At 34.9% G+C, this 25629-nt stretch overlaps 1 protein-coding gene and 1 long non-coding RNA gene across 2 annotated transcripts in view; one reads left to right on the top strand and one right to left on the bottom strand.

Annotated features, from left to right (window-relative positions):
* Positions 1 to 25629, bottom strand: part of LOC145693318 (alpha-tocopherol transfer protein-like) — a 143605-nt gene that overhangs the window by 56040 nt on the left and 61936 nt on the right. The window lies entirely within an intron of this gene.
* On the top strand, positions 486 to 19746 carry LOC145691884 (uncharacterized). The gene is made up of 3 exons (XR_014132577.1): positions 486 to 726; positions 4812 to 4895; positions 19622 to 19746. It is a non-coding gene; the product is annotated as an uncharacterized LOC145691884 (long non-coding RNA).

The raw sequence follows: 25629 nt of genomic DNA on the forward strand, positions 1-25629 counted from the left end.
TATTAATAGTTTATTATTATTATTATTATTATTATTATTATTATTATTATTATTATTATTATTATTATTATTATTATTATTATTAGCAGTAGTAGTAGTAGTATTCGGTGATTACTATGTTTTCATTAATGCTACTATAATTATGATGGAGTAACCTGTTAAAGTCGTGGCTTTTAAAATGTGTTCTTTCTACGGGTAGGGAGGGGGGTATGGACTATTGCACGGGGCAGCAAATTGCCTGAGGCCAACCTAGTAAAGATCTTCTCTTTAAAAGTCTACTTTTTAAAGCAAGAAAATATCTAAGAAACTGGCACTGACCGTCTTAGCCATAGGCATAGTTTGACGCAGGTGAATGGAATGCTTTGCAGGAAAAAACTGGACCAAATTACAAGTGGAGAACGCTTTGTACGTAAGTGATTGCAACATCATGCAACAAGCAAATAATAACAAAAAGAAAGAAAGAAAGAAAGAAAAGAAATTAGTAAGGCAGTCGTTTTGTACAATGGAGTATGCAACTGTGGACGCAAGCAATTACCAAAAATGGAAGCTGTCCGAATGCATAAAAGAAGGCTATTGCAATTCGTAGTTTTTGAACCAATACACGTGGAGACTAGATCACTTTGACCTCTGTCAGGTCATTTCTATTTTCCGTGTGTACCATTTAACAAAGTTAGGAAGAGGGGAAACAGTGTGTTTGTGTGTATGTGTTTTTTTCTTTCTTAATAGGTAAGTGTGTCCTTGCTAGCGAAGTTTTTCTTCAACTTTCTTTGTGACAGATCTGGTAAACTTGTTTTGGACAGGATCGAAGCCTTGAAGAAGGCTGCTACAAATCAATCAAGTGAATGTTGACACGGTATTTCCCAACGATTTGCTCTACAATTCTAACAAATGATTAAAGTAATAAATCATAACAATAATGAAATTAATTCTTAGGCCCCTATAATTTGCAATGTTTCAGTTTGTTTGTCATCAAAGCTTCTAAAAACAATTAAAAGTGCTACGTGCTATAGGCCATTGTAGGCACGAAATCTGTTAGGATACTTCTTGGAAACGCAAAGGAGTACGTGCTTTGTAACAGGAAAAGGGTATGAGACTATAGCCTAAACCGTAATAAGCCTGCCACACGTCCCGCAAAAAACGGGACAATCCCGATTTTGGACCCGACTGTCCCGCGTCCCCATCAATTTAGTCGGGATAGGTAAATGTTCCGTACTTTGGTCCCGTCCCATTTTTGTCAATATCAGCTTATCAATCTCAGCAAGATGTAACGTTCAGTGTTAAAGAAAAGTAAATTATATTTCGTAAAATACATCAGTAAAATTTCATGTACTAATTTTCTTTATATGAAAACCCACTTATTATTATGATCATCAATTATTTTTTTAAAGAGCAACATTTAATTTTATTGAGTTATTCTAGAATGCACACTATTGTGTCTATGTGGGACATTGTAGATTCATGATATTCTTTCGTCTTCTAGATTCTTAAAAAACATATTATTTGGGTAGCATTTTTAGATAAAAAATCTCATGTAAATGCAAAACAGTCATAAGAGTTCTCCAGAAGCAGAAAGTTTCATGAGAACAGATTGCACTACAGATTGTTCGTTACTTCTTTGTATCCATTTCAAATAGTGCAGTGAAAATGTTTCCAAAAACTGTATCATGTTGTAAAGTTTTTGGGGGGAGGGGGAAATCTAAGATGTCCCGTATTCTCATAAGTAAAATAGACAGGCTTAAATAGTAAGCATCTTCAATTAAAAAAAAAAAAGACGTCTTTAAGTAAGTGTAATTTATCCTCTCATATTTAATAATTTATTCACATTGCCCTTAGAACAGACTTGTCAGGTCTGAACTGAAAAATACACATACTAATTTATTAGTAATACTTCTATTTGTTAGAAGTATATCGTAAACTAAAGTTGCCAGATTTCTACAGAAACAAAGGAAGGTTTTTAGTGATATGTGAGATTCAAAAATGAGACAATCCTTGACCCTCTTCCTGATCTTTGAAAAAAAAAAAAAAATATCTATCCAGAATTTTGAAAGATAATCAATAGCAGGTTATATAACACTTTCTGTAGTTTACAAATTGCGTGTAACTGCACTTTCACTAGAAACAAAAATTCTCTCTTACGGAAAAATATTGTGACAAAAATTTTACTTATACTATACTAACAATACTTAGTAATTCACTAAGCATAACTATATACCCTAAGATGCCTACTATTAAAATTGAATGAATATACTTGTAACATTGCATCAAAGCGAAAAGCATTAACTTGAAAATCTCTTACCCTTAAGTACTCGCGCGGGTGTTCACAGACTCCCAAACAGGTAACTTTTGTGTTGCTAGCCAGAAGTCCTGATGAAAAAATATTTTTCAAAAGTCTCAAAACGAATAAAAAAAATCTAATTGCAGCAAACACTTTTAAGAACATGTCTAGAGTTTTGCTATATTGTCTTAATTATTACAAAAAATATATATTTTTATTGTAAAAATTAATATCAATTTGGGGTTTACTGAACCCCCGGGCGAGTACTGGCGTCACAAAACAGGGCGCTAGTATTTACGGGTTTATTAAATCATTATTTTCAGTGTACAGAAACGTTGTACTGCATTTACAAAATAGTAATTTTGTTACTACCGCTGAGATATTAGTCCGTGTAAAAGAAGGAAATTATGTGCTAAACCATTCATAATTCTCTTGAACATACAATGTTCATTTCAACTATTAATCCGCTTTAACATTCACTTTTAGGAATTTTCCAGATGAACATTGTTGCTGAAGTCAAAACTGAGTATACAAAATCATTTCTTTTAAATATATTGTTTTGTTTGATATATATCATGTGAAATGTTTGCCTAACATTCTACGTACAGAAACGATAAACTCTGAACTGTAAATTGCGATGTAATTTGTCCAAATGCAATTTATAATTGCGATCATTGATTTTTTGAAGGGTTTGCTGGCTTTTATTGAGACATCCCTTACTCTCACTGTAGTTAAAGCAGAATAATAGTTCGCACCTTGCTTTACTCTTAATAGAACAGGATGTTAAATACCTACATGTACATGTTATCTGTCGGAAATAATGGTGAAACTTTAGATAGAACTTCCCGTTGAAAACTTGAAAGCTTGCAAATTTAATTGCAATATATGCTGTTTCACCTGACCTATCATAGGAGGAACTTCGGTTTTAGATTCTCACTGAGCGAATGTACGTAGTTCTGCCTCTTGTCTTATATACATGTATAAAGACACATATATTATACCATTTTTCTGTGTAATCGACAGTGGCGAAGTGTAATCCCACAAGTAGGGTAGGCCCGATAAACTTATAACACGAATAACATTTAATGTATCATAAAATATTTAAAATTATAGTCAGAATTATATTTTCCTTATTGAGAAACTACCAATTCTATTTGCTTTAAAGAACTTGCTTACACTGTAAAAAAAAAAAAAAAAATCGTTGTGTTATTTTAACGACATGCCTATGTGTTAACACGATTGTGTTAAAACATAATACACAAACAAGTGTTAGAACAACTCACTCTCCATTTAGTGTTGTGTGTCAAATGCTGGTAGTTGAAATGACACACAGCCTGTGTGTTAAATTAACACAAGTGTAGAATCTTCGGTGTTGTTTTCTGCGTAATTGCTAAATATGTTGGGCATCTAATTATAAAGGCTTATGAATTGGAGCTACAGACAAACACAGTAGAAAGAAATACTTAAACAAATCCAGGTATACGTAAAATTTCAAAATGCAAACCGCGCGATGTGTTTTCAATTGTTTTATATAATGTTTCTGAAGAAACCCTAACAGCACAAGATATGCTAGGCATGTGCCAATTAGGTGTTCTAAATTCATCTCTCACATTTGATGCATTTATTGCTTCTTTTTCTAAGCGATTGTGTACTAAAAGCTACAAACGCATCAACTTTATTAGATGGCAACTGGCGCCGATCATTTGAAAGTGAATATGGAAGAACTATAAAATAAAGTAAATAGACAGTCGTCATTTTGTTATAAAATTAGATCTACATGGCGAGCAGATTTTATCTTATCCCGAACGGTTATCGTCGAATATACGCGGCTTAAAGGAGCACTCTAATTAGCCAAATTCAAAAGACCTCAACAATTTATGCCTCTACAAGCGACGTTTTCTTCATCGCCTCCGTGGCCAAGTCGGAAGACCACGCGGCTAGTAATTGAAAGTTGGTGGTTCGTGGCCCCCACCGCCACTGGAGTACATTTTTTTTTACTTGTTTAAAGTGTTTTTTTTAGACTCAGTATAATGTGAACACATTACGCATATAGGTGATTTAACATATTTTGGGGGAGTAATTTTGTGGTTCATTAACGCTTACGGCACGGCTCAACACCGGTTATGTGTTAAAAACGTAACACACGCCCTGTGTTAAACGCCAACATCGCGGGGTATGTGTTAAACTAACACCGCATAGTGGTAGTCACGCTGGAACCACTGCCCTGTGTTAAAATTGAGTTGAATTAACACAACCATTTTTTACTGTGTAACTGTATTTCTAACACTATTTAGAGTTAAATTTATGTGCATGTATACATAATAGTTTTTTGTTGTTGTTGTTGCTTAATTTAACAAGAAAGAATGAATATTTATATCAGCAAAAGTAGATGGAAAGCAGCCTATTATTATTATTATTATTATTATTCAACAAATATTTACGTGGAGGAAAACACTAAATGTGTATTAAACTGAATATTCTCATTTAACTCCAATAAAAACATTTTGAAATGCAGTTCATATTTTTCTCTGTCCAGGATTTGCAGGAGGAATGAGGGTAATTTCATCCTCAGTTGCTGTTTTCATTTCCTGCATCTTGTAAATGGAGGGAGAGGAAAAAAGTAAGTACATTCTTACTGTTAGCTGTCAATTTTTTTTTATTTTATTTTATTTTATTTTATTTTATTTTATTTTATTTTTGTATAAGCGTTTGTTACTTGCATTTCCCACTTTAAAGTACGTACAATTCTGCATTTAATTAATGCATCACGTGATAATTACTTCACTAGAAATGTTAATGCTCAGAAGGAACTTTATTTGAATCAACGCAAGGTACTTAATATTGTGTTCTATGCAGTGATATATTTAAGAGCGTGCCTTCCGGGCTTAAGCACTCACTGAATTTTATCACAGATTTTTATTGTTTCATATATACAGTATATTGCAAAATTTTCACACTTCCAGGAATAAAGTTAGCAAAGCCCTACCCGAAACAAAATCGTAAATACTCCACTGATTCTATGAAATGGAAAACTCAACTAGAATTACATACAAATATTATTATTTTATCCTGAATGATAGCATTTGGTAACTTTATATATATGTTTAATGTATCAAACTTATATTTTACAGGCTATTATGGTCCAGGCCCTATGTAGAACAAAACAGTTACTCTGAATATCTCCTGAGAGTATATACCTAAATTAAACTAATTATCACTAATAGAAATATAATTCTACACAGAAACTTCTTACTCTGTATTAACGAAATCATTTTATAACGTATTAGCATTGAAAGATGCCTCCAACGCTAAAACTAAACTCCCAGAGGCGAGCCTTCTCACCTTCCCAACAATGCGTTCAATCCCCAGCCATAATAGCTTCGCTCCCTGAGCAGCATAGCTCGTAAGCCTGCCTAGCAAGCTGGTGAGGCTCAGACGAAAGGGTCCTCCAACCTATTATTTTGTTACCGAAAAAGACGAAATGTTAAAACCAAAAATAAAGAAATGCTTATTTTATAAGAAACCAAAGATAAAGAAAATACACCGGAAAAAAACAGGGTAGGCCCAGCCTCAGAGCCTCATAGTACCCTTCGCCACTGGTAATCGATCGTATTTTCATGAAAATCGAACATATTTCAATACAATGCTAATATTAACCTAGTGTTTACAAAGGAAGGGACGTTTCGGGGATTAAAAAAAATCCCTTTTATTGCGATAGAGTGCTAGCTATGTCCTCCCTGCTCAACCAATTGAGTCGTGATAATCCACATAAAAGCCTGTTTTTTTCCACTCAATAATCAAAATTACATCTGCTGAAAGGCTCTCTTGAACAGACACTCTTTAAATCTGACGTCATTGACGCTTATAGTGTTTCAAGCGTGAAACATATTAGTCATCACAAAACACTAAAAGCCAAAAGAGTTGCTGGTTTAATCAGCCTGAGATTTCATTAAAATTAATTATCTGTTTTGTCTCAATTGTCAGACAATTTATGTAATAGATGTATTAAGCAGAATAAAGCATTCGCCTGCATCAACTGCATATTATACATTTTCAAAAACTGCAGTGAAGAGCATCATTTATCGTGACTGATGTTCTAACGAATATCTATAGTTTCATATAAAAGAATTTCAGTATAGATTTTTAAGTTCATGTATATTAACTTTTTATTTACAAAATTCTTTTATTACATTATCAGTGTTCCGACATCTCCATAATACAATATAAATCAATTTGACGTAATTAATCCATGTACTCAATACACGTGAGAAGTACAACCTATTGAATTTAATGATCCTGCGCCAATATTTTATCAGCGTTACAATTTCTTGGTATTATTTTTCTTTAGTTTAAATTGCATGGTTTATCAATCTCCAAAACGTCGTTGGACCCAGGAATGTGTGTGGTATCTCATCACGGATATTGTAGGGGCAGGCTATTTCAGTCCCATCTATCGGAGATAAACGATTGGTGATCCTAAATGGGAATATCTGCCTGGAACAGATCGACTACATCACCCATTGGATTGGTATGTAGGCAGGGTTTGGACTCTGTCATCTTATCGGGGGAAGGAAACCTTCGGGATACTTCCCAACGCGCAACTAAAGCATATCCTTGGGTAGGAGGCGGTTGGACGACATTAATGTAGGCAGGGCAAAGATACGAGCCCCACAGGATTCGCCTGGAGTGGTATGCGCGTTAGTTAAGAGGCCTCATCCCGGCGAAATTAAAATAGCACAAATTTTACAGTAATTATGTGATATCTTCAAATAGATAAAAGATAATTGAAATGTGGAACAAGAGCGCCCTAGACAACATTATTTTGCGTGAGGTACCGTTATCACAAGTCACCTAGTGGCTTTCTGTTTTCAACCGTTTAGAAACGCGAAAATAAATGCCGATTTTCAAAATGGCTCGAAATCGAAAGCAGATAAGTGAGTCGTGATAACGGTATCTCATGTAAAATTATATTGTCTATTCCACATTTCGAATATCTTTTATCTATTTCAAGATTTCACAAAATTATGTAAAATTAGCGGTATTTTAATTTCGCCGGTATGAGGCCTCTTAAGGAAACTTTTGTACCCTTGGGTCATTGACCTAGGGATATATTAGGAGCACCCTCTAATCTTAAGCAACAGGTAGGTTTGCCCACCCCTCAAATTTTGAGAGGGATACATAGGATCATTTCTTAAATTTTCAAAATTGCCAAAACTAAAAATTCGGTATGATAGTAGTAGACAAGTATGTTCCTCTGTAAGTTTTTGTGGTCCATCTCATTCCCTTTCATGGGTATAAAGTTGTCAAAAGTTTAAAATTTGAAAGTTTTAACCTACTTTATCCCCTTTGATGAGGACTTATCACGTTATATTTTCATACAGTTAAGTACAGAAGTTCATTCTCTTTCGTAGTACATGGGTAAATCGATTCAGCCCTCTTAAATTTTGAGAAAGGTACCACCGCTTAAATTTGCGGATTGTCAAAGAATAAAATTTGATAAATCTTCTCTGGGACTCGAATATATAACTGTATTTTTGGGTAGTCCTGCTTATGCTCGTCTGTGGGGAAAATTACCATGTGTTCTCCATGTGATCGGTTATTGACTAATTTATCTTCTTTGATAAGGCTTTAACACGTTATATGCTTATGTGGTTGAGTACAAGGGTTCATTCTCTTTCATAGAACATCTGTACATTGATGTTCCCTCCTCAAAATTTGGTAGACGACAATAGGTCCACTCCTTAAATTTGGAAATTATCAAGAAAACAAATATGGTAAACGTTCTCTAAGACTCAACCATAAGGTTTTGTAAATGTGTAATCCTGTTTATCCCCTTCTATGGGTTAGAAAGCTAAAATTACAATGTGCTTACCATGAAGCTAACTTGAAGAACATTGAATCCTTCCAGATACTTTCTACGCTTCGCATCCACATTTCGAAGCTGAAGGAAAACCAGATACCTTCATTAAGTTCCCTTTTGCCCTAAAAGTCAAACGGTACCTCTTTGAGATCACTCTTGAATGATAACACCTCTACAACCCCTCCACATGATTGTCTGGGATTGACCGAAAATTTCAGCCAACACAATCATAGGATTCGTCCATCTACAAGCGAAGAAGTTCACTCACTGCCAATTTCAAGGAAATGTAATACCTACAGAGCTAGAGCTTATCATCAGCGCCTACGTGACGTCACATTTCATCACGAACCCGCCACAGAAGCATATTTCAACAACATATGAACTCAACTCCCATGCTAAAAATCCACATGCGATGCGAGAACTTTTCAACAAGCTCAGAACAAACTTTGTCAAGACAAGGCCAGGTTAGGTCATAATACCTCCCTGTGGGTGATCATGAAGAGTGTGGTAGACACTCTCTATCTCTGTTTCTCTATGATACATTTTATACCAAATGACAATAATGTGATTGCAGAACGGCTTGTAATTTGGGACTCCGATTTGGCACATTTTATGTTATACACATCTATTTGAACTTCGTTTAATCCCATGGTGAAGGGGTAACGGTGGTTCAGTGAAAAGGGTATCTAGTTCGATCCCAGACCATGTGAGTTTGTGGTGGACGATATCATGTTCCTAGGTTTCTTTTCTTTTTTTATTTCCTCGCATATTCTGATTTCACTAATTCTTTCATAATTATTCATATTCATTTCTCGCCCACCCCCTCTAGCCTGTGGGGTATAACTGTAAGGTATTAAACAAAGGTTTCAGCCAAATTGGTTTGATCCGTGCATTCTGCTTTTGCTAGGAGAATTCTTTACCTTTCAGGATCATGGTGATTTCTATTATCTGAAGTTTCATTTCACTTCTGCATCATTGACTTTCAAAACAAATAGGAACTAATATAACGAAAATTACATCATTTTTTGTTTACCTAAGGTCAGTGACGATCAGTGTCGCAAGCTATGCCTTAAAAATCAATACATTTGAGCTTTATAATAATAAATTACATTCCTATTGTATGCGTGACAAATGTACTTTTTAAGATAGACGTATACAAGAGTAACCTTTCAATCTCCACTCACGTACGCTTCACTCAGATTATACAACATGCTGTTTATTAACTATGTACAATATCTCAGGTGTCTCTAGTATTGTCTTTTGTTTGATCTTTTTCTGGCTTGCTGATTGACTTTAGTCATCGATCAAACCATCCCTCTCTTTCTTTCACAGAAAAAGCTTATCCATCAATTTGTCTTGTTTCACAATACCTACTTTGACTATAAAGGGAACGTCTTCACACATAAGAACTCAAGATCAAAGGCCATAATTTATTTAGCTATTTATTTTTAGCATCTACACTAAAGCAATGTAAATGAAAAATGTTCCATATATGGAATATATGGAATAAAATGTTCCATATATTTTAACACTTCGAAATTAAGTCAGTTAATAGGTATGAAGGATATGTCTTCGCTCATGGAAGCCCGCAGCGGAAGGTAGTTACCCCCTCTGGATTTTCGAAAGGGGTGCGATTTTTCGAAATACATGTCAAAACATATTAGATTTGCATATTCACCCTCTACAGTACTTAATACATTTATTATAGTTAATAAAGTTAAGCAATAAGCATCGATAATAATTGTTTTACGTCAGTATTCCGTGCATCAAAGTGCGTATATTCGCTGCATAGCTTGTGAGTCAGTCTCTTCCCTTTTTGAAAAAAGAAAAAAATGTGCGGGCGTTTCTGCTTCGGATTATTGAAAACTTGTAAACAAATAGGTTTATATGCTGTAGTGCACAGATTGCAGTTTTGATTAGTTGTTACTGTACTATATATAGCCCATGATTTCCTGTGTGTTTCCGGACTGATTCGTTGTGGAGACGTAACGTCATCTAAAGGAAGTGGCCGTGATAATACGGCGCTGAGAGCGATACATTACGCTTATAAACAAAGTTCAAGATATGCCATATGGTCGATACAAAGCGTTATGAATTACTGAGAAGACTGCTTCTCTTTTGGTTGATGTGTGATTAACATACTGACGCTTGTAAATGCTACTTTTGATCTAAACAGGAGCTTACCTCTGCAATTATTTCATGAAGCTGAATCCATATTTCCCAACAATTGACGCTGCTTAAGCCAAAGACAGATTTATTAAATACTCAACTAAACGAGATCAGATTTAATCTACGAAAAACCCAGAAAATCTATAAAAATTCTAAGTTTATATGTTTGTCTAAAAAAAAAAAAAAAAAAAAAAGTTTATATGTTTGTCTCCAATTCTTTCGACAGTGAGATCTCGAAATCCACAAGTGCTAGAAACGTTCCGTTTTCATTGGTCGATTTCAAATTTTGTGTAGATTGTCAAGTTCTAATTGAATATTTAAAAAGCATGGCTGTTATTTCATTATTACATTTTTTAGGGTACACTGGAAGTATTGAAATTAAAAAAAAACATCATATCCTGCAAGTTATACATTCCAATACCACATTGTTGCATACAGGGGCTGTATATCTCTCAGGCGTTTGTTTCATGGCCAAATGATCATGAAAACGGAAAGATACTAATTTTTCCAGTATAACATTAAGATGAATTTTTATTGTTTGAAGTATTTTGTCCAATGAAGACCACATATCCCTGACATTATAATTAATTGTGTATGTAATGTATTTGCTTATTACATACTGCATGCAAGAAGAAAGAAAATACTGATCATACATGAATTTGAAACTCCAACCGGAAGCAGGCTCAAATCTTGCAAACGGTGCAAGATATTGAAAACATAATCGAAAATATCTCCCCTTTATGGTACCCTCTGCCGATTTTTATCACGACGTCTTTAACTTTTGTCTGTAAAGGGACATGTACAGTCATGTCCAAAATGATTGTCGCATATCTATAACTGTCTTCTTGTAAGAATATAATTTTGATAATGATTTTGAAGGGTACTTTTAATACTGTTACTATGTGTATAATCGGGAAATGTATATTTGTGGTAAATTTCATAGCAAAAGAATTATAAATACGAAAATTAGAATGAGTAAACAAAATGTTGCTAGATGGACAAGGAAGTTTTATTTTCGTTTTATTGTTCTTATTTATTGCTCTTTTGACATGAAATTTGCCACATACATGTCTTCGTCGATTATAAACATACTAACATTATAAGAAATACCTGTCGAATTCGTTATCAAATTATATTCCTACAACAGCATATTTATAGATATGCGACAATAATTTTGGACATAAGTGTACATATGTTGTGAGGAATGGCAAGGAGATTCATGCTCATATGTGAATGATGCGCTGTGTACAGAGCGCAGGTTCAGCCAGTATAAATTAAAATATCACAAGTTCGTAGAACAATGATATTCGGTAACTCGAAATGTGTATTTAAGACACAAAAGGCTTCGTGTTTCTGTTCAGTGTTCGAGAATCCTGAGATAACCTATACTTATCTGTATATAGGCCTAATTACACATGTACGTTTATCTATATGTTAATGACTCGTATTTATCAGGACTATTACTTTCGGGATCATCACAAGCGAAAACTTAATTGTATAGTTACCTATGTTTGTGACCAAAATTCATTTCTAAAAATGAATAGTAAACATTTCTGAAAATAAAATCCCAGCTTCTAAATTTTTTCTACTATTAAATTATTAAAAAGAAAGTTAAAAGCTGTTTTGCTTGGATTCTAAACATAGCATCTTGCGTGACTAGTTTCATTCGAATATGAAACAAGTTTCCCAGTACATCAACAAAAATAGAACTATTGTAATTAAGTGTTAATAATTAACTTAAGAGTGTAGGCTAGCTAATTGCCTTACAAGCTAAAAAAAAAAAAAAAAAAAAGGACACAGGTAATGATGTTATAGGTATTTCTTTTGATATTTCATTGACATTTCAGTGGAACTATGGGAGTATGGAATGGGAAGAGACACGTGTGCAAAGACCAATGTCTTCTTTCCATTCTTTCTTTCTTTTTTTTTTAAAGTTCATTAGATCTTCCACTTTAACTTTCATTATCATTATACCTGTTCTTTCGTGCACGTGCACCTATACTTTATTAATATTGTTTATAATTTACGATATTACGTCGTATGTAAAGGGTTATTCACAATGGTTTTGTTACTTCTATATTAAAATGAAGTTACTTCTATGTTACTTCTATATTATGTGTAAATTCACATTTCACAAGTGTTTATAAAATGTCTGAGACAAGCACTGAAGTACTTGATCAACAAACGCATTGGCTTTCATCGCGTAAACTAAATAGCAATATTGAAACGTTTAAGTTTCACACTGTAAACGAAACAGAAGTTAAAACTGCAATACACAGTATTAAATCCAACACATGTGCATTTGATGGAATAACAGGAAAAATGCTTCGACTGTCTGTTCCGTTTATTTTAACTCCACTTACTCACATAGTAAATTACTCACTAACTCAAGGTTGTTTTCCAGAACTGTGGAAGCGAGCGAAGGTGGTTCCACTGCCCAAGAAGACAGTTGTACAGTCGCTTGATGAGTTTCGTCCCATCAGTATACTTCCAATTATCTCCAAAGTACTAGAAAAGGTAGCATTTCAGCAATTAACAACTTTTATCAATAAAAATGAAATTGCCTGTTACTCAATCCGGCTTCCGTAAAGAACATAGCACAACCACAGCCCTTTTAGAAATTACAGATTCAATTTTGAATTCAATAGAAAATTCAATGGTAGCAGTTTTGATCTTGTTGGAACTTTCGAAGGCTTTTGATCTAGTAAATCATGAACTCCTACTGGCCAAAATGAAATATTACAACTTCTCGGAATCAGTTATTAAATGGCTCTCTTGTAGACAGCAACAAGTAATACTAAGAGGAGAAAAGACTCAGGTATCTACCCCATCCCTGATAAAGGCAGGAGTTCCGCAAGGTTCAATATTAGGTCCCCTATTATTTTCACTCTTTTCAGCAGATCTTTCTACAGTCATAAAACATTCATCAGTTCACTTCTATGCAGATGATACCCAGATTTTCATCAGTAGTACGCCTGAAAATATTATGGACACAATAGAGTTACTTAATACGGATCTTTCAGCTGTTAGCAACTGGTGCCTTACGAATGGTCTTTTACTTAATCCATTAAAATGTGTTTTCACTGTATTGGGAACATCACATCAGTTGAGCAAAATCAACCCTGATGACCTAAAAGTAACTGTAGTGAATTCCAGTATTCCATTTTCTCCCTTTGTAAAAGATCTAGGCTTAATAATAGACCAAGGGCTTAGCTGGAATAAACACATTTCTGAACAGTGTATTAAAGCTAAGCGCATCTTACGACAGCTTTATAAATTGAAAGGCTATTTATCGCAAGAAACAAGACTATATCTTGTTAACACTCTGATTTTGCCTCTGTTCGATTACTGCGATTCAATATATGGTAGCTCTCTCTCCACTCAAAATACTAGAGCAATTCAGAAAATACAGAATTACTCTATACGCTTCTCTCTCAATTACAGGAAGTCTCAGCATATTCTGCCGGTACTTAATGAAAATAATATCCTAACCATGTCCCGAAGACGATATCTCCGATACTGTTGTTTACTATACAAAATAAATTCACATAAAGCACCACCTTACTTGCATCATAAATTAACATGTAGATCAGAAATTCACCGTTACAATACCCGAGGAAGTAATAAGCTGAATATGCCCCGGCATTCTTTAAAAATAACAGAGAAGGCATTTTCAATCTCGGTAGTAAGAATCTGGAACTCCCTACCAATGCCAATCACTGACAAACCGTATAATTTATTTAAATCATCACTCCAAACATTATTATTTAGAGATCAGAGACAAAGCATTGGCACATACGACAGGTTTACTACAGTTTGAAATTGGACTGAAATTGGTATGAAATTGGACTAGCAGTATGAGTATAGTTTTTTTTTTTCATTTACATTTACTGAGTGTTTTATTTATCATTAGTATTATTGAATGTATCATGTTATGTTGTTATTTGTATTTTGTATCTTATTTGTGTCTTTATTTTTTTTCTTTCTTTTCTTTGTAATGATGACAAGGGTTAGGTGGCAGAGCAGCCTCTGGCTTAACCTCGCCCGCTAAAATAAAGAGAAATTCAATTCAATTCAATTCAATATTATTATCTGTAAACTAAGTAATATCCTTGTAATAAGAATTGTTTTAGTATATAGAAACAGGATGCACTATACTGTAGAAGTTAATGTATAATCCAAATCGCACTTTATAATTCACGTTACTGAGAAATCGAATAAATCATGATCAAACTATTTTTGGGGGGAGGGAGAGTGCAGTTAAAGGATTATCATTTTTGAATACTTGAGTCATCCAAATACAAAAATAATGGTGAATGTCAGTCAAGGGTAAATTTAATTTGTTTAAATTATACAACAATAGATTTGTACATAAACTATCAAAACAGAAAGTTTTTGGGTGACCTATTCTTACGTGGCATACTCATTGTTAAATAAATTATTGTACCATATCTACCTAGGTATATAAAATAAAATTTAACATGAACACCTTAGTATTACTAGTACAGGGTGCGGCACGTAAAACCGGCCCGTAAAGTGAACACATAAAATGAAATGTAATGTATTGAATATGATTAACTACAACACATAAATGAAATGTAATGTATTGAATATGACTACTCACCTTCACAGCAGCCTTCACAGCAGGTGCTGAAAGTGTCCTCCGCCCACTTTAACACACATATGAGCACGATTGAGGAGATTCATATATACTCTTGTCAGTTCTTGTGTTGTAATGCTATTGGTGACATCCTGGATCCTGGTCTTGAGTTCTTCAATTGTGTGTGGATTTGTTTCGTATACTCTTCCCTTTAACAGTCCCCATAAGTAAAAGTCACACGTGGACAAGTCTGGTGACCGAGGAGGCCACAAGCCGTTGCTGATTGTCCTCTCTGGTGTAAACATCTCATGCACAAGGGACAATGATGCAGATGACGTGTGGCATTTTGCACCGTCCTGCTGAAAGTAACATAACTGACGCTCCTCTTCGGTCAAGTGTGTATAAAACTCCTCCAGGATTCCCATATACACGTCACTGTTCACTGTCGTCTCAAAGAATATGGGCCCAATAACGCAAGTGGCGGAAATGGCACACCAAACACCAATCTTCTCATCATGCAAGGGTACCTGGTGGATTGCGTGTGGATTTTCTGTCGACCAATACCGGTTGTTTTGGGAATTTACGTACCCAGACAGGTGGAACCACGCCTCGTCACTCATGATGAGCATTAGTGGATCCAAGAAACCACTGGCAACATTGCTCAACAGCCATGAACAGAAATGCACCCTCTTCTGCAGGTCAGGCTCCTTCAGTTCTTGCACAACACTTATCCGGTACGGTTTTAACTTCAGTCCCCTTAAAACACGTCTGCAGCTTCTCTCACTCGCATGAACCTGTTGACTCAATCTCCTGGTTAACTTTCGAGGACTTCTTGTCATTATCTCCTCCACCTGCATCTTTAATTCAGGTGTGCAGACAGATGGTCGTCTGTTCCTGGGAGCATTTTGAACCGATCCTGTACGCCGCCATTTTTCAATCAATTCCTGAATGGTGATTTTTGCTGGCACAGAACGTTCTGAAAATTTCTCCCGAAACAAATTCTTTGTTTTCACAAAAGATCCAGTGAGAATGAACCCTTCAACAATGGCAACACGCTCGGGTATCGAATACGGCATTATCACACACTGACACTCACCCGGCTTAACACAACGAGGCCTTTTTCTCAACTGGTTTCGACAAGTTTCACTGGCTGCGGCTGCACGTGACTGCTGCAGGTCACGTAAGTCGACCCGACCTCGACACGCCATCTCTTGGTAGGAAGGTAGATTATTTAAGTGTTGCCAAAAACACAATATACCAGAATATTACGACGGGCCTGTTTTACGTGCCGCACCCTGTATAACCCATCTGACGAGTTCATGCGTTTGCTTTATGGAGTCGCTGTTGTGTGTTTATTACTCATCTGTTATTGGTTGAAGGAATTGTCGAGAAGGAAGATATGAGTGATTTTCTGCATTACTTTACAGGGTGGCCAGAACATAGAGCATTAAAAGTGAATGCAGGTTTTTTATGTTATAATATTCTTTAATTTGACGTTAGCGTCCCTTTCAGCAGCGAGGCTATATGAGTCGTGGGCTTACAGCTTAACGTGAGATCCAAACTACATGAGCTTCCGCCGAGAATCGAACTTGGCCAAAGGCGCGTAAGCGAACCATTTAGCAATGAAGAAGCTCTATAGTAGGTCTATTATTAAAGTGATTGTTGTGATTTCAAGCGGAAAATGGAAACAAATAAAAATCACTACACAAAATAATGCATTCCGATATTAGAAAGACTAGCCTACGTATAACGTATTAATGACTGTAGAAAAGAAAGAAATTAAGTGGACTCACTGAAAACTTATTAAAACTGATATATTTATTCAAAATATACTATTGAAAGCATATGCACAAATCCACACTATAAACCAGTGGCGCAGGAAAGGGGCTGACGAGCTTAAGTTTACCCATCTTAGAATAGTGATATCAAAAGTTAATTATGCTAATATGCAGTACACTCCATTTGTGATCCCGACAATACGACTTTTTATTTTTATAATTTATCACAAGTATTGCACAGTCATGTTAGTAATAAAAAATTTCTTCCCCGAAGCTCCATTTAATTCTACATAAGATTTCAACAAATTGGTTGTATACTGAATTCTTTTTCTTTTTGAGGAAGGAACTCTTTCTCGTCAGTATAAGCATCAAAATATAACGTCTGTGAATGCGTGTAAAGAACATTAAAAAGAGACAGATTGTTCAATTTTACTTAAATTTTATTAACTTGATGAACCAAATTGTTAGAGCACGCGACTTCGTAGTGCGTGATACTTGATTCTACTACAAATTGGACTACTGACATTTTCTCGTGTTGACCCATAATCATGAAGGACCATGGTAGTTCAATGGTAGAGCGCTGCCCTCTACTAAGTGGGGTCCCTGATTTGATCCCAGCTCGCACCAAGTGGGTTTTGTGGTGGACATCCATGATTGAGTGGCTTGTCTCGTGTTCTCCCATTTTACTTCAATTTCTTCATTCCACCACTACGTTAATTAAGAAGTAATGGATTCAGGACTATAAAGTCAGAAATAATGACACCTAAGAGTTGATAACTGATCATTAATCATTATGTTATCGTGCGACATTTGGGTAGCTATAGCCCTTTGAATGTAGCGGCAGTGAGTACTTCTTCCTATCTGTTTACTAATTTCATCAATATTTCAGACCCTCATGACTATAAAGAATGAGACTTGTTTGTTATATCTCTGTGTACTGAAATAAAATACTTAACATTATGACGCAAGAGAACATGAAAGTCTGTCAAGCCATGTGACGACGAACAGATGAGCATATCTGTGTATCGGCTCATATATATACATCTTTGTGTGTGTGCGAAAGAGAGAGAGAGTGCTTGTCTGTGTGTCTTCGACGTTGTATTTTATTAGCTCCAATATATTTTTCTGATCCCGCCACTGCTGTAGATGTATTAAATTAATGTTTTTTAATGCTATTTAATATTCTTTAAGTTCTATTTTCATATGGGAAAATTAAGTTTGCAGTTATCTACATGCCATCTAGTGTTTGATACCATATTAAGTAGTTTCACACATTCACTGCACAACAACTTAAAGTACGTACACGACTGCTACCATTAAATTTGATTCGATTCAGTATATCCTTTTGATTTTCTTGAAAAGTTACATATAAAAGAAATTTCAAGTAAAACATATACCTCTGGCAGCCCTGCCATACTACTGATTTCACTTGTAAATAAAGAAATTAGTTCACAACTTGGCCGCATGCACAGATAAATCAAACGAGTAATAACTGGACATTTTATCGCAAATATTTTTATGTTCCTCTCCATGCATTCCATTCCTGTTTGTCTTCGATACTGAGTGCAAGTGAATAATAGAAACATAGCAAAAACTATTTAAGCTTCTATCTTCCCTTAGGATATGCAATTCCCAAAACCTATCCTTACTTGCAGCTTAGAGTGCAAACAGAATATTTTAAGAATTTCAAGGTTCTATGTCTAATAGTTTCTGAGTTCCATTGATAAATGAACCAGCGAGGCAGTTCAGTGGATTTACTCTTTTATATACCGTATATAGATTATTCATTAATGCTTCATCATTAGAAATTGATGGAAAAGTTTACACCTGAAACATATTCATTTCCATTTTCCCAGTCATTCTCTGCATCGTTCCAGAGCACAACAAATTTGAATGAACTTACCGGTGATCTATGGATTCAAGTTGTACTCCAAACTGAGGCACACAATTATTTTAGATATAATACGTTTGGATCTATATGCAGGGCCGGATTTAAGGGGATGCATCGGAGCGTGTGCACCCCCTTCGTTGTAAATATACACTATCCAAAATGAGAAGTTAGCAGTAAAAATAGCAGCACTTTCCGAAAGTTTCTGCTGTTATATTTCCGTTTGGGGCTTAAAAGAAAGCCAGTGGAGTTTTGCAAGAGCAATACTTTAAGTCGATTTTCTGAAGGTTGAAGGCAAAGGATTCACCAAGCAAAGCAATATTCCTCGTTTACACCATAGACGCCTAAAGACATTAAAAAAAAAAAAAAAAATCAAATGTTGTGATAGTTATTGGTGCACCTTCCGTCAGAAAATCTTAGATCCGGCGCTGTATATATGTATTTTCAAACGTGTAGTATTCCAAATTATTGTGTGGCTTGGATCACAACACCTTTAAATTCGATTGATATTCAGTTAGATCTAGTTTCTCGAACTCATACACTTTTACTACTGTCCTGTTTTTCAAAGTGAAGAAGGATAAGAAAAGAGAGCCTTTTTTCCTTGTATCATGATATTTAATCTTGTAAACAAACAGTGAGGACTTGCAGTGAAGCAGGAAGCTGACTAGATCCTATAGACTCTAAGGTCTTAAGAAATGGACAGGAATTACGAGAGAAAGCATCTTAAAATGCCATAAAACAAGTTCTAGGCAAAGTCGCTATCAACCTCACTCTGAAATGTTGTGTTCCAAGGACGAAATGTGAGATGCAGCACGACAGTGACTTAGACAATTCTATACATATGTGTGGCAAGTCAGGTTCCATGGCCATTTAATTGCGAAGAGGAAGAAAATACAGCTTATTTTATTTCCAGAGTTAATGAGTCGCTAAAAGTATAGTGTAAATAATGTATGTGTAATGTCTTTCAAAGATAACGATAGTGTAAAGAATTTTCATTCAATGAAAGACTAAACTAAGTAAATATACTTTTCCTTTTATGTGTACTTTGCAGAAAGAACTAACACCATACATCACGGGCTTCCTTCTTAGTTTTTCGAGAATGTGTTAGCAGTGCGACTGCACAGAACAGAGGAACAATAACTTATGTACTACTCGTACAATGAAAATAAATCATTCTAAAATAAGTTCTTCTTTTACGATTAATTATTTTCATATATAAGTTTATCTTTCATACTGTAGTACTATATTTGTCACCTCTGATCACTAACAAATACCAAAGATCAAGGTTCAAATCAAGCTGTTTTACAAGAGGGGACATGTATTTGTATTTAGGGACTTATGTTTCTTTTTTACAGTGATGTGTATAGAATAGAGCAGCGTTTCCCAACCTTTTTCAACTTGCGGCACACTATGAGTGTAACTTGAATTCTCGCGGCACATTCATAGATTTTATTATTTTTAAATATAAAATACATGGTATCTTTTTCTGTGATTATTGATCTCCTCACAGGGAAGAAAGCTCCATCACTGGTTTTCCACCATGGTAAATCATTATGCTTATTTTTCATTCTAATTTAAAAATAGAAAACAACTGCAATGAAATATTGGACTTAGGTTTCTAAAAATACACTTTCTTTTTCGAAAACTGCATCCAAACTTTCACTAACAAGAAAGATCACTAAATAACGAACGAACAAACAAATCTCTTTTATTTTTAAAGCACAAATGTAGGTAATTCGTATGCATGTTTGTTTTGTCGAAAGAATTGAATATTTTAAAATTTAAAGTCACGAAATAGTCTGCAGCAATAAAGAAGCAATAATGCTCATAACGTCATAACAATGATAAATACCTTTTTCAATATTAAAAATGTACAGAAAAGTAACGTGGTATGAAACTTAAAACTGTAGATTCATATTAGAGGTTTATAGTAATGTGAAATACAAATATACATTTTTCCCTATGTCCTGCAATTTAATTGCTATAGAATTAATAATTTTGTTTCGATTTGCTCACGGCACACCAGCGGCCCATTCACGGCAAATTCACGGCACACCAGTGTGCCGCGGCACACCGGTTGGGAAACGCTGGAATAGAGAAAACATTTCCCTAGTAAGGAAGAAGTTCTTCTTTGATAAGTCTCGTAAATTACTTGATGAGAGAAGGAAATCCTCCTCATCCCCCGTTGATTTGAACCCTGCCAAAAATAGATATTTCGACTTTTCGGCATCCTTCAAAAATGAGTTTTGACTGGCAAATATATCATTATCACAGGTAAGTCAATTTATTCCATTAACAGAATGATTTCTTGTAGTATTAAGCTCGTAATGGAAACTTACAAACAATAACAAAGAGATGATTGAACACTACCGAATTCCATGACACCCTAGACCAGCGTTTCTGAAAATGTGGTCCGCAAACTAGAAGCCTACATTTGTTGTCCTCTTACATTGACCATTAGTTTTAAAAAGAAAGAAAAAAGTCTGAACAACCACAATTGAAGTAAATTGCGTGCCACATTATAGCTGATATATATATATTATAGCTGATATAGCTGATATATATATAGGTCATGTCTCAAACATATATAGGTTATACAAATAATAGACTATATAGTTGAATAAAGTAAAGATTCTGCAAATTCTAGTAGCTTATATAGGCCTAAATGTATTATTATAAAATATTCTTCATAGCTTTCCTTTAGTATATATAATGTGTACTTCCTTTAATTAATACTAATAAAAATAAAAATGAATGTAATTATGTTTGATCGCTAATTCCTCCTAGACCACAAACCAATTTTGATGATTTTTGGAACATGAGTGGATCTGGCCTAACTTGTTTCTTTTAGCACATTTTCACCAACGGGGAAAGAAGGGAGTGAGGGAATGACATTTAAAAATAATCGAAAATGACAGATATTAGTGATCAATCCATAACTGTCGCGGTGGCTCAGGTGAATAGTAATACACAAGATTGCGTTTAAGTTCAAGTTCAGCCGTCATCGATATGGGGGCAAGAGATGGGGGTATAAAAGGTAACATGTAAAATAATCGAAAGAGACCGATCTTAGTGTCCAATCTGTAGGTGTCGAGGGCTGTGATGAATAGTAACACACCCGATGGTGTTTAAGTCAAAGTTCAACTTCATCGGTATGGGGACAAGAGATACTTTGGGAAGATAACATGTAAAAATAATCGCAAACGACCGATCTTAGTGCACGGCTATAGATGCGTTCGCAACGCGGTTTTATGGCTCATGCGTACGCTTGAAATACGCTGACCATATATTTAAATGTGGATGGCTAATTACAATTCGCTGCAAACGCGAAAGCAATAAAAAAAGCGCAGAATACATCGGCTCAAGCGTATTTGATGCGTTTCGGAACAATAGAATGCCTGCTGTTTCGGAATCAGTAAAAGATGTCTAAAGGAAGGGGAAAAAGGAAAGACATGTTGCCAGGCAAGGGCATTTTAGCAAGACCTCTCTTAGTCTTCTCACAAGAAACCAACTGAAGCAGGTCATTCTGATTCCACCCTTCCGGCGCGGGAAGTGAAAGAAAATACCTGGAAACCCTGACTGACTCACAGTATGATTTATAACTCTGGCGAAACTAAAATTGCTGATAGCCACCTAGGTCGCGTTCTCTGCGGGTGGAAACGTATCGGAAACGCATCCTCGTATAACCATAGCTTTATTTTCCAATCCATAGTTTTCCGGGTCGCTGAGATGTATAGTGACACTCCTGATGCCAAAGTTCTTCTCCAATCATATCTTAAGGGGGAAATAAGTATTTGAATTATAAACTTATTTTCCCGATGAGATGAACGATAACTTCAGCTAGTACTAATATAAAGTTAAAAGAGTTTCAGTTAATATTATTTTGCAAAGATAATTATACTGTATTAGTGTATGTTCAAAACTGAAGAAAAATCTACTTTTAAAGTAGGCTCTGAACCACAATTGACACTTGAATTCGGTACAGTTGGCCAGTACACAACCACTATGCAATATCAGTTCTAAGAAAATAGGTCATTCCTCACTATCTCGCCTCCAAAACAATTGGATTACAGGACTAAGACACTGCTTCTGATTCCCGTGTGTACAGATGATCAGATGGCATTATAGTCTTTTAGAGGTACTATGAAGATGGAAAGTTCATGTTTAAAAGATTGCTTTCGAAAGAAGATCATAAAATATACAACGAATAAAAATTCATAAACCGCCTATTACATGTTTTGTTCACTTTGTCTGGATTGCCATTACTTGATTTTTTTGCAAGTTAGCGCTATTATTATTTAGTATATTGTATATGTTTTAAAAAGCATACTTATACAATATATTATGTTAATGCTATTTTATGAGGCGCTTGCATTCACTGCTTGTTTTTTTAGCTTATGTCTTTGCAATTTACAAAGCACGTAACCTTGACAGATGATGCCTTTCTTCCTGCATTTACGTGCAGTAACAAAGGAGAAAAAAGATAAAATAGCTCGTAATTAGTATGATTAATCTTTTCTTCATAAGCAAGATGACTTTGACGTTCTGTCAAAAAAGTTATTTAAATTGTAAACAGTTTTCATTGCTTTTCTTCATTGCTTTAAGTTCCAAAGAGCAAAGAACAAAAAAGAGTGTTACTTAATGTCATCTTTACTCAATACTATATTTCAGTTATTTGCATAAAATTGACGACTATTCTACTATCCTGAGGAACAGAATGGGAAATCCTAACCCTTTTTTGTCTATCTTATCTTTATGTATTATGCGCAGTAGCCCGTGGTAATTTATACAAGAGAAAGTCATAACTCTTGCAATATTTCCACAACCCAAACAGCAGGCTCGTGTATATCCCCTGATCGACCGCAAGTACCAAATTAAACTGTCCAAGAAGGAGTGTTGCAAGTAGGGTATTTAACATGGAGTATTTTCAGTTAGCTTTTAGTGGCAGTGACGAGAGTGCTCAACAGCATCTGATAGAGTAGGTTGGATAGAGATGGCTCACTGTTTCAATGTTACCCATTTTCTATCCATTCATCCAAGCTGTTGAATTTAAGTTCAATTACAAGACCGATACCTTGTTTATAAGATCTCGAAACAAGTTTTTATTTCATCTATCTACAGTATTTATAAAAACGTTCAAGCGGTGCGTCTTTGGCATATATATTGGAGAAAGATGCCGCAGTTTTTCTTAACATGTTCATAAACATCATAGAAACATAATTATGTTGATTTATCATTAATATTGTTAATTTTAATTCTACTCATCATCTATCTTATCATATTACTATTTTGAATGTAATGGCAAGTGTTCAACATCTACATATGTTTTCTAGAGAAGTTTGTAAACAATAAATAAAAAACAATAATTAATTTTCATATTGTTATTATTTGGTCATTTTTGTTTCAAACTAGAATGTTTTCCACCACTATCACAACAGTGTCATTCATGAATTGTTTATATTTCATATAACCACCTTCTTATATACCATACAATTAATTCAATCACATTCTTCTTTTGTTGTTTAGTAGTATTTGCTACACTTTATACAGCATCTACAGATACAATGTTTGTTCCTCTCGTTCCGCATATTAGTACTTTTCTACCACTATCTGTTACTGTAACGTTATTTCCTTTGTGCTTTGTTGATCTTTCAAATCGTAACTGTTTTTACCTGTTGTTTACCATAGTTGATGTATGTCCTGCGATATTATCTTTATCACCAGCTTTCTTTTCGCATTAGCTGTGTCTGATTTTGATTCTTCAATTACTGTTAAAAGATGCTAATTCCATAAATAACTTACTCGGGTTTTCTTTCGTAGACAGCGCAATATTATCTTCCGTGTTCAGTACACACGTTGAGGGAACGATCGAACTGAACGAAATAAATGACTGCTTGCATTCCTCTATATTTTAAGGACATACGTTGAAATCTTCTTGCTGAAGTTCTGCAAATGAACCTGAAACTTGGCTAGTGTCTGTCTGTGATAAACTCGAGGACAAATTGATTCTAGAGTCAGATATTGCAAACGCATGATCTGGAATCATACCCTCGTTCAAAGAATAAATCATTGTAGCCCGGAATCCTGATGTTTCATTTGATACGGTAGCAGCATTTTCCCATGCGTTTCTAGAAAGAGTCTCAAACTGAAAATGCGTTTTGTTTCGTCCTCTATTCATCACAAGCCAAGAATCACACTCTCTGTTGTAGTAGATCTTCAATGCCTTGAAAAGGGTTCTGTCGTTTGGTTGGAGTTCATTTGGTTGAATATGAAGGCAAACACAAGAGGAGAACGTCGATGTCACTGTAAACTCAACTACAAGTATATGAAATATGTCCATCTAGGATTTTTTTTTAAAAAAATCTTTTTTTGGTGGTTTCCGTGAAAAAAAAAAAACATATTCTCGAAACCACAACATAAATATACATCTGAGTTCATGTAAGCTGACGTGAGTCTTTGTTCTTTGTCACTTTAGAGCTACTGGCATGTCATCTTTATAATCTGGGGAAATACAATTCTGTATAATTTAGGGAAATGTTGTACAATTATTGTACAGTAGTATAATTTTAATTGTTACATTTTAAAAATAATTTTACGTTTCGAAATGAAACAATCAATTATTTTTACAATTTTCGGTTTCATTCAAATTTATAATATAAACGTTTTCTTAGTTATTATTTTTGTTATCTTCTTTTTTTATTATTATTGTAATAAAATATTCCAAATATTAATTTCAAGCGTTCCTCTGTTTCATGTGCTATCACGTAATTTTATGTATTTCCATTGTTTCCATCAATAACGTTTTATATTCATGAGTGGACTCAGGGGTAAAACGGATTTGAAAAGGTAGGGGAACGCTTGACGTCACGCCGTCTCCCGTTCCTATCTTTGCCCATTGTAATTTTTTAGAAAGTGTCGAACGCCATATATATTTTTTGGAAGTGGGGTAACGACGTCCGCCCGCGTTCCCCTTCACTTTTACTTCTAAGTGGACCTGGATATAGCCTAACCGATGCATTTTCCAGCATAATCTTATGCTGTTCTACTAGTGTATGTTGC

Source organism: Thermobia domestica, chromosome 8, assembly GCF_964235325.1.
Source record: "Thermobia domestica chromosome 8, izTheDome1.hap1.1, whole genome shotgun sequence".
Lineage (NCBI taxonomy): Eukaryota > Metazoa > Arthropoda > Insecta > Zygentoma > Lepismatidae > Thermobia > Thermobia domestica.